Source organism: Onychostoma macrolepis, chromosome 16 (assembly GCF_012432095.1).
Source record: "Onychostoma macrolepis isolate SWU-2019 chromosome 16, ASM1243209v1, whole genome shotgun sequence".
NCBI classification, from domain to species: domain Eukaryota; kingdom Metazoa; phylum Chordata; class Actinopteri; order Cypriniformes; family Cyprinidae; genus Onychostoma; species Onychostoma macrolepis.
This window is the reverse complement of record NC_081170.1, coordinates 29294050-29305098: the sequence shown is the minus strand read 5'-3', so window position 1 is coordinate 29305098 and position 11049 is coordinate 29294050.

Below are 11049 nucleotides of genomic sequence, written 5' to 3'. Positions count from 1 at the left end.
AGTAGCCTAATATGAATATCTTCAGAGAGGTTTTACCATCTCTTTTAGTATCTCTATTAGAGAGATGATGATGAAACCAGACAAATAGAAAGGTAAAAGACAATCCTCATTAATTAAATATAAACATTCCCAGATAAGTTATTTTATTACGTAAAAAAAAAAAAGTGATTTTTAGTAATTACTTAACAAAATAGTTTTATATATTCATATTTGTTAAAGAGGTTAAATAGCGTGCACAACTGCAGAAATTATTTTAATATTGTGTTCTTAGTGTGCAGCTCAGAGAGGCAAGGGCTAGAACGGGGAGGGTCAATTCAGCGGCTTAGAAGACAAGCAAATGTAATTTAACGAATCCGTTTAAAGCTTCACGAACTGTTCGTAAAAGCAAAGCACTGATACTGTGTTGTCTGTTGTGTCCGTTGATTCTTTAAATCTGGAGCGATAGATCAGATGAGCTCAGGAGTCAAACTGAAGGCAGTAGGCTACTGAACCGCGACGTGAATCACAGCAAAACATTCCAGGTAAATATGCACCCTATTGAGTTTTTTATTGATTGACTGATTGATTGACTGATTGACGTATTCAGGGTTGTTGTACTGTACGAGTTATTGTGGCTCACTGACATTTTATGCACTTCATGAATGCCAAAATGCAAGACTATAACACATTAGTTCCATTTAAGGTTCTTGTCCCAGGTGAGCCGCCTTAAGTTTGTAGAAAAATAGCAATTTTCAAGTTACAAAATTTAAAGTTTTTATGTATGACATAATAGTTTTCTCTGTGTGTCTGTGAAATACATGATGCATTTATTTTGTAGTTACTTATCTGATTTTAATTGTAAAAGCCGTTTTAAGCATACATGCATGCATCTAACACCCCCATCCACTCACACACACACACACACACACACACACACACACACACACACACACACACACACACACAGACAGAGACAGAGACAGAGAGAGAGAGAGAGAGAGAGAGAGAGGTGGCGGTGATGTAAGAGAAAGATAAAGTAGAAGACGATTCTTTAGGGCCCTTGACCACATTCAGCAAAACTAGAATTTAATTTCAGAACTCTGGTAATGAAGGATGTACCACAACATAAGAGTGCAGCTCACAAACAGTAGCCTGCTTTCACACAAACACATTAACATGTGTTGTCGCGTTTGTAACAGAGAACAAATTAGTAACAAGGCTTGTACAGAGATTCACTACTATTCAGCATGTCTTTGCTTTATAATTAATTTCATACCATTGTTTAAAGACATTACATGACATATTTTCATCAAAATTTAGAAAGAGTTTAAAACATGACTAATATTCATTTATCTAATTATCTAGAGAAACATCATAAAGGAGAAGATAACAGTAAAATGTGATCGGACTGCATGAGTCAAACCTAATTGAAACAAATATAATTGACCAATTGAATTGTCATTGTGATTGAATTAGCAGCTAGAGCGAAATTAGCCTTTTTTCAGAAACTACAGCTTATTGAGAAAAAAAAGTGTGTGTATGTGTGTGTGTGTACTTGTTTATGCTACATTGTGGGGGCCAAATATTCCCACAAGGATAGTAAAACCTACGGTCCCCACAAGGAGAAAAAAATGAAATAAAAAAATCTTAAAAATAGTAAATGATGTTTATCTGAAAGTGAAAGAATGCAAACAAGTTTAGGGCTAGGTTTAAGGTTAGGGGATAGAGAATATGGTTTGTTCAGTATGAAAGTAATAGAAGTCTATGCAAAGTCCCCACAATTCACAGAAACAAACGTGTGTGTGTATGTCAGAGAGAGTGGAGGAGAGTGTTTATGTGCGTGATATTGAGAGATCAGAGAAAGATCAGAGACATGTGAACACAACCCATTCTCACTCCCAAGGCGTCAAAAACTGAAGCATGGTCAAACGCCTTTTGTGTCACTATGAAGATGCCAAAAGTGCCTCTAGGCGTCAGTATATGACAAAATAGGATCTCCATTGCTTTGAATTGCTTGCTTTATGCGTCAGGTCAAGACGCTTATGGAAAATGACAATACGCCCGGACAGCACACGTACGTACGCCAGGCGTAGGCCGATATAATTCGAGAAGACACTCATCCCGGCGACATCTGTGCTTTCAGGTAAGATTTCACTTCAGCTAAATTACAAAAAAAATACTACTTTGTTAATTCTGTGACACTTAAAAGGTACTAGTTAGGCACATTTGGTGTGCTACAGCACAGGCGAAGAGACTGTGGCTAATTTCCAACTAACTTGTTTAGCTAACGGTCACGCTAGCGATTTTTAAAATGAATGTTTACGCCTTAATGCGTTTCCAGCCATTTCTCTGAGGGGAAATGTTAAAGCGGATTATTAAAGAGAGGTCCTAACTGCTTTTTCGCCGTGTTTTTCACTCTTTTACAGGCTGCCAGAAAGAATCCGTCTCTATACGTTGAGCTATTGTTGCTGTTGCTTTTTTAACTACAAATTGTGTTTTAAGTTCATAAGTCGTGTTGCATTCCAAGTCTTCTGAAGCCATATTAAGTCTTTATGAGAAGAGAGCAAAACATAAGGTTTTAATCGCTGAAAATGATCCCGCTCCGTTAACGCGCTCACATCTCATTCAAAAAGATACTCCCGTCCAGTAGCATGACGCAATTGGTCACGAGACACACAAGAGCCAATGGCCTGTCAGAACAGCATAACGCAATCGGTCACGAGACACACAAGAGCCAATAGCATTTCACCGCCCCTTGTCAAAACATCCTATAGGATTCCAATAGGACAATTGTATAGGATTCCAATAGGAATTTCTATCGTATTTTGGAACCATTCCTATAGGATTCCGATAGGAATAGTCCTATAGGACAAGACATAAATATCCTGTAGGAACCGTTCCTATAGGATTTTAATGGGATTTTAATCCTATAGGATTTTTTTTTTATATTCTAAAGGTGCACTTTTCCACTGTATTTGTAGTACTTACACTGTACTTGCAGTTTGCTTAAATTCACCCTGATGTAGAATGTAATGTAAAAATTCTAAGGCACTGATAATTGATTGATGACACACACACACACACACACACACACACACACACAGTATTGCCACTAGACCAGTTCTAGACTCTAAAAGAATTGGGGAGGAAGATATGAAGCTTATACCAGGAGACCAGAAGTTGAATATAAAAATAACACTTTACTGTAACAACAACAACAATAACAATAATAATAGCAAATACAATCACAGCACAACACAGAGCAATAAAACATCAAACAGTAAGTAGAATTTGATATCGTAAATCAGTTTAATTTCCCTTTGAGGTGTATAATACTGTTCATTTCATGCAATAAATGTAATAAAGTTCAGTTTGTGTTTAATTTAAAAAGAGAGAGAGAGAAAAAAAAACACCAATTCAGTTAAGGGAAAACCGGGGAAAGTACGAAAAATACTGTATCCGATATATTTCAAAGCAATCACTAATGCTCTGTCAATTGACCATATGCACAATTACTTCCTGGTTTTAGATAAGCCAGCTCAGTCATTTCCAGTCAATTGTACTGTGCTTTAAGAGGCGCACCCTTTGCTTAGTTTCTGTCCAAAATCCATTCACAATTTGAAGAAAATTTTTGTTTATCCAAGAGGACCAAACGTCCACGTATGCCATTTCAGGAATGACAAACGCGGGTGTTAAATATTACGCGGGTAAATCTGCTAAATTGTTCAGGGACTCGTTTCTATGATTGACATTGATAATGGAAGACAAGCCAATGTCAAAATATCGCTGTGCATTAAGTGATTCAGACTAAATTTAGAGTAGCAAAACCACAACAGTAACAAGTCTGTGTTGACTGAATATATTTAGCAGCTTTTACAGTTAAAGATAAAACTTAATAAATGTAGTTACTAAATTAAATCTAAAAATATTTCAAAATATTTAATGCATTATTTAATTGTTATACCATTAATAATGAACTTATTTCATTTGTAGTTAACTAGTTTAAATAATTATCCCTTATATGCTGTTGGTGTCGAGGCATATTTATTTATTTATAAAATGACATGAGACTTTGTGATTCCTGCACTTGCTATACTTTATACTTCAGTACAATAAAACTACCTAAAGTTAAAGGCATCATCTATCATTGTTGTCATTATATCATTATTTACCATGTTGCAATTATTATAATTTTTTTCTCGATTTCTGACAAGCACGAGACAGGAGAGGTTTATAAGGGTCTCAAGAGTCTCTACCTATATAAACCACAACATTAAATCCGCTTTACCGGAAGTTTACGAGCTGGCTTGTTATAAAAGATGTATAAAGAATCATTTTAAATGCAATAATCTATCTTGTCTTTTTTAAATTTATTTTATGTACCATATGGGTTGTTTTTTTGAGTATATTATTTATGGGTTTTATTATTTATTTTTTCGACATATGTTGTAATTAATTACAACATAAATTAATTACTGTAATCAAAGTTTTTCTTTTAGTTTTATAAGTCTGTTTTTGTTTCGTTTCTTCATCGTTTAGGTGGAGGCTCTAAATAAGCCCTTTGGGTTTTCTGCCTCTCCTGCACAGTATATGGATTGTGTATATATATATATATATATATATATATATGTGTGTGTGTGTATATATATATAAATATATATACATATAATATATATACACATATACATATATATATATATATATATATATATATATATATGTGTATCTATTTTACTCTTGTGCAAGAATAAACTAAACTAAAACTATGTGGAAGTTCAAAAGACCGCTCTGTGCATATGGTCAATTGGTTACCAGGCAACACAGCAGGTCCTCTCACTGACAACAGCTCATGCACGTCTTCTCCATGTACGCACACATATCACGGGAGAATCGTTGTCCAATGTCAAACTTTTTAACTGGAACATAAAACCTGACCTGGACAACAGGCCATAAGAACATCTTATTAATCCATCAATGCAAATAATTAAAATAGCGCTATACAAAACCGTAAAGCACAACGTTATTCAAAACAGCTCAAAATGGTGGCTGAACATACATTTTGTACTCACTACTCCAGTGTTTTATATAATGACATTTTATTATAAACAGCATACATTAATATTTAATTAATATCAGTTGTTTAACAATATCTTTTGCTATGTAAGGGCGGACTCCTTGCTAATCACATTCAATAAAACCAGCTCAACTCACCAACAGATATTGTTAACCCAAAACTGTTCGTTTAGGATGAAGATCAGATAAGTATTACTATTTCTTCCTTTTTAGCATCTTTAAATACATTTTAACAAGTTAAACAACGTTAATCACTGGATTTCTCAGCTTCTTCTCCTCTTTGACCGTTACTGTTCAAAGTATGCGCGCTACAGTTGCACGCGCACTACACTCAGATTTCTTAAAGGGGAAGCGTCAGGACAATACCATATATAGATGTTTGTGTTTCTATGAATTCCTACTAACATGTAATGCATTTTATCTTATTCAGACATTATGAAATGTCATACTTATTATCTTTGCCTTACTGTAATATTATGAATTTCAGTTATATTTGTGTGTATTCAGATAGGCTGCATTTTTATTGAGGGTTACAAGTACACACATGCAGTGTTATTTTTAAAAATGTCAAGGACATTCACAGAGCTGTCTATAAGTGACTCTTGCTGTGTGCTTAGGGTCACTGTCCTGTTGGAAGGTGAACCTTCTGCCCGTCTGAGGTTCTGAATGCTCTGGACTGGGTTTTCTCTATATTTTGGTGCATTGAGCTTTTCTTCTATTCTGACAAGTCCCTCAGTCCCTGCTGCTGAAAAACAGACCCACAGCATGAGACTGCTACCACCACACTTTACTTTTGGGACGGTACTCTGCAGGTGATGAGCAGAGCATGGTTTCCTTCAAACATGATGCTTAGAATTGAGGTTCATCAGACCAGATAATATTATTTTTCACAGTCTGAGGGTCCTTTAGGTGCTTTTTTTCCCCTTTTGTCTTCACTGAGGAGAGGACTGAGTTTGGCCACACCGCCATAAAGCCCAGATCGGTGGAGTGTTGCAGTGATGTTTGTCCCTCTGTAGATTTCTCCTGTCTCCACATATGATCATGGAGCTCAAATAGAGTGACCATCAGGTTTTTCGTCACCACTCTAACCAAAGCCCTTCTCCATCAGTTGCTCAGTTTGGCCAGGAGGCCAGCTCTAGGAAGAATCCTGGTTGTTTCAAATTTATTCCATTAAGGGTAACAGAGACTACATGCTTTTGTGAACCTTCAATGAAGCAGAATTTTTTTCTGAACTCTTCCCCAGATGTGTGGCTTGGCACAAACCTGTTTCTGAGCTCTACAGACTGCTCTTTTAACCCCAGGGCTTGGTTTTTGCTCTAATATGCATTATCAGCTGTTGGACCTTTTATTAATATGCGTGTGCCTTTCCAAATCATACCCATTCAATTGAATTTGACACAGGTTACCTTCACTCAAAGTCTAGTAACACCTACAAGCAATATGAATGCTCCTGAGCTATATTTCAACTGTCCCAGATAAGGGTATGAGTACTTATGCAATGGAATCATTTAAGTTTTTTATTTTTAATAAATTTGCAAAGATGTTAAAAACCTTTTTTTTTTTTTTTGCTTTACCATTATAGTGTATGGAGTGTAGATTGATGTGGAAAAAAGTAATTTAAAGCAGTTTAACATAAGGCAGCAACATAAAACGTGAAAAAAATTAAAGGGTATGAATACTTTCGCAAGGCACTGTAAGATCTTACAGGACAAAGTGAATTTCCATTTAAAAATCACAATGTCCAATATGATACAAATCAATAAAAGATCCTACAGGAAAAATTAAAATGCCATTAAAATAAATCAGAATGTCCAATAGGATTCTAAGAATCCAATAAGATCCTATAGGACAAAGTGAAATTCCATTAAATGTCCAATAGGATTCTAAGAATCCAATAAGATCCTATAGGACAAAGTGAAATTCCATTAAATGTCCAATAGGATTCTAAGTATCCAATAAGATCCTAAAGGATAAACTGAAATTCCAATAGGATTTTTTGACAAAAGGCTGACGTCCCAGCTAACAAAAAAAGGTCCCCAGGACGTCCCCTAACCCAGATAGCAAAATCCCAGCAAACAATGGCGGTCCACCAGCGGTGGACAAATTTGTGGGCGGCACAAATTCAGCGGTTTAATACGGTCGGACCACCGTCGGCACACTATCGGCGAGCCGACCAATCTAAAAATGCTGTCGGTCGTCGGCCTTTTTTGGGTGGCACGCCACAGCGGTTTGCCGCGGCTGGGCCTCCGTCGGTGCACCAGTGGCAAGCGGTTCTGTCCCGTGTTTCTACTGAGCTCTTACATGACATCTTTGTTTTATAAATTATATATATATATATATATATATTAGTGGTGGGCATAGATTAATTTTTTTAATCTAGATTAATCTAGATTAATCTTGGAATTAATCTAGATTAATCTAGATTAAAATGGCTCATTTGAATTCTGCCAAGTAGATCAGAATAAGTTCACTACTAGTAGTAAACAACTAGCAGTCATCAAGAATTTAATATTGATAATAACATTGAAGACATTGTATGATTATTCCTTAAAGATAAGGTTTTAATAGTTTTAATAGTAGTAACCTATTATGTTCTGCCCAATGTCTTCAAGTGAAACCGAACTTTTTTGACGGGTTGCCGTGAATACCTTTACGCTTCTGTGTATATGATATGAGGATAGTTTTTCTCAAATGAAACGCTCGAGTGCTCGTGAAGTGACTCTCAGAGCAGTTCTGGAGATGTTGTTCATGTATTTATGTCCTCATTTAGTGAGACGACAGGCGTTAATATCACCGCAAGCGCCACGCGGGCTTCTGTATGAGTAAACAAACCCGCGTCTTGCGCCATACATTAACACAGAGACACGCAGAAGTCATATTTAAATAGACGTTTTGCGGCTTAATATTTACAAATAGGAGTGGGAGTGTGCTTACTTGTGTGTGCGCTTACGTGTGTGTGTGTGTGCGAACCGGGCGGAACTCCGCTGTGCGCGATACAGAGAGCGTGACCATGTAACGTAGAGACAGAAATGACTTGCCGATCTTCATTGGGAAGCTTCTTAAAAATACATTTTCCCTGAAGCAAACCCGGCTGCTTCATAGCTGCATCCATTTTAGCACGCATACACACAGGTTCAAGACTCGTTCTCGCCCCTACAGTGCAATTCTGCTAGGTATACATCCGCTAAAATATCAAGGTGAAAGTCATCATAGCTTGCGTAGTATAGACCCAGCTCCCAACCCAACTTTGAGAATAGATTGACGGCGATATTTTTTTTATCGCCCGATAAGAGTCTCGCGTTAACGCAGCACGTTAACGCCGATAACGGCCCACCACTAATATATATATATATATATATATATTATATTTATGTTTTACATTACATTTTTACAGTTAAAAGGAAACTGAAGCACTGAATAAAAATAGTGAGAGTTATAATTATTAACAAAAGTTTAGTATAAAAACTGCAAGCACATTTTTAAACGAAATAAATAGTTCGAATGATCATAAAAACAACAATACAAAATCTAGTGCTAATTTGTCCCAGTATCACGTGCGGGTTGCAGTTTACACCTATGTATGAATGGGTCATATAACTACAAAACGATTAAAATTCAAAATTGAATACATTTTTTTGTTGTTGTTTATGTTTATTTAAATGCTGCATGACTGTGACGTGATTTGATGGACTCGCGCTCTTGAGTCTCTTTCAAACGCTGCTGTTTTTACCGTTTTCAGGTGAGTTTAGTCCCTAAAATCACACAAATATTACATACAACTGTTCCTGACACTTTTCTTTCTTGTAATTGATACGCTTCTGTTGAATATTTACTTCATAAAGACGGTTTAGTGTCTTTGAAAAAGTCCGTTAGCATCTCAACTGTTTTCAGACAATGTATGCTAACTCTGTATATTGAGCTCTGATTTATCAAAATTTTGACTTTTCATCACACATTTATGTGTAGTTGGGAGATTTTAATAGCTTTGTAAAGGTTTTGTCAATGGGTTATTGGAATTAGACAAATTTATTTACCCTAAAATATGTGCTGTAACTTTACTGTTAATCGGTGTACAAGGAGCATGTATTAACTGAATCTAGTTAAAACGTGATTTGATATTTAATGGCAAACAATTATTGATTAAAATTGTTCTGTGGTTTCAGGAGTAACACTTCTACAACAGAAGAGAAGCTCCAAGATATCTAAATTTCTGAAGGAAGCTGCTGACAGAGATGTGGCAAACATAGGTAAGCTGCATGAGAAAGCTCATTAAATCACTTCATATATGCAAATATGTAGTGAAAAAATGCATATCACCATGCATCTTTTACAATTCTTTATTAAAGTTATTTAAGAAGGTTTTGACATCCAAACATGAGTGAGTGATGTTAAAATGTATTTTATTTCTGTGATCAAAGATGAATTTTCAGCATCATTACTCCTCAGTTTTACATGATGATTATTCAGAAATCATTCTAATATGCTGATTTGCTGCTCAGGAAATATTCCTGATTTGTATTTTGTTTTGTGTGTATTATTGAGGATTCCTTAATGAACAAATTAAGCACAATTTTTTATATATTGTTAATAATCAGAAATGTTTCTTGAGCAGAAAATCAGATTTATTTTTGAAGGATCATGTGACACTGAAGACTGGAGTAATGATGTTAAATTCAGCTTTGATCACAGCAATACATTACAATTTTAACATATTCAAATAATAATTTTTAACAGTTGTGTAAATTAGTTATGATGTTCCTCCCAATTCAATAATACTGTGGCATATGTACACTGTAAAAAATCCAATTAACAAAATGTTGAAAGGGCAAAAATATTTGGTTACACTTTATTTTGATAGTGCACTTTAGACATTCTACTAACTATAAGTAACTTTGTAACTACTTGTCAACTAATTCTCATTAATTCACAACTACATGTCTACTAACTCTCAGTAGGGTAGGTTTAGGGTTAGTAGAATAAGTTGACATATACTTGCAAAGTTTCTCATAGTCAGTATATTGTATGTTGTAGACCCATCAAAATAAAGTGTTAGAAGATATTAAGCAGAGAGTCTACTAATACTCTTAATGACTGCTAGTTGACGTGTAGTTGCAAAGTTTCTTACTGTTAGTAGAATGTCTAAAGTGGACTATCAAAATAAAGTGTTACCAAATATTTAAGTTGAACTCTTTTTATTGCTTATGCTTAGTTGAGAAGACATTAAGTCTGCACAAGTATATTTAAAAAAATATTAAATGAATGGTTATTTTCAAATCCAGTCAACATTCAGAATGCTAAATGTTGACTAAACTAATAAAAACAAATCCAGCCAACACTGAGATCATTCCGCACGTGCACGAGCCTGAGTGACTTCGCGGGAGAAACAGCGCTGCCATCTTGTCAAGTTCATGGGTCAGGTGAGTTGCACTAAATAAATGTTATTTTTTAGACTAAATTTAACGAGAAAATCATGCAACATATCCAACTTTTTTGAGTGGACATTTAGAAAGTGTTTTATGAGTTGTTAAGTGGATATAATTTAACTTTTTTAACTTAAAATGTACTTTTCTTTCTCCATCAGGGTGTGGCCAAAGGTTTCATTGGTGCTTTGTCATCACTGCAAGATTTCAGATGCAACCCAGTCAGTTCTTCCAAGGCACCAAACACCAGACCGCTCCACTGCAACTACATACTGTGTGTACCTTCAAGACTAGGAGTTTATTGTTTTCATTCCAGGTAATGTGTGTAAATGTTTAGAGTGTTTACTACAATTAAAATGTGCTTTATTGTTCTCAGTGGCATCTACGCTAATATTAGTCTGTTTCATTCTTATTCCGAGGTCACCATAGCCACCCAGATCCAGTCCGTATTAGTGCTGGGCAGTATGACCAAAAATTTATATCACGGTATTTTTCAAAATTATACCGGTTTCACGGTATATGATGGTATTTTTTATTTTTTTTTATGCATGACCGGGTGTTAACCACATTTTCTACT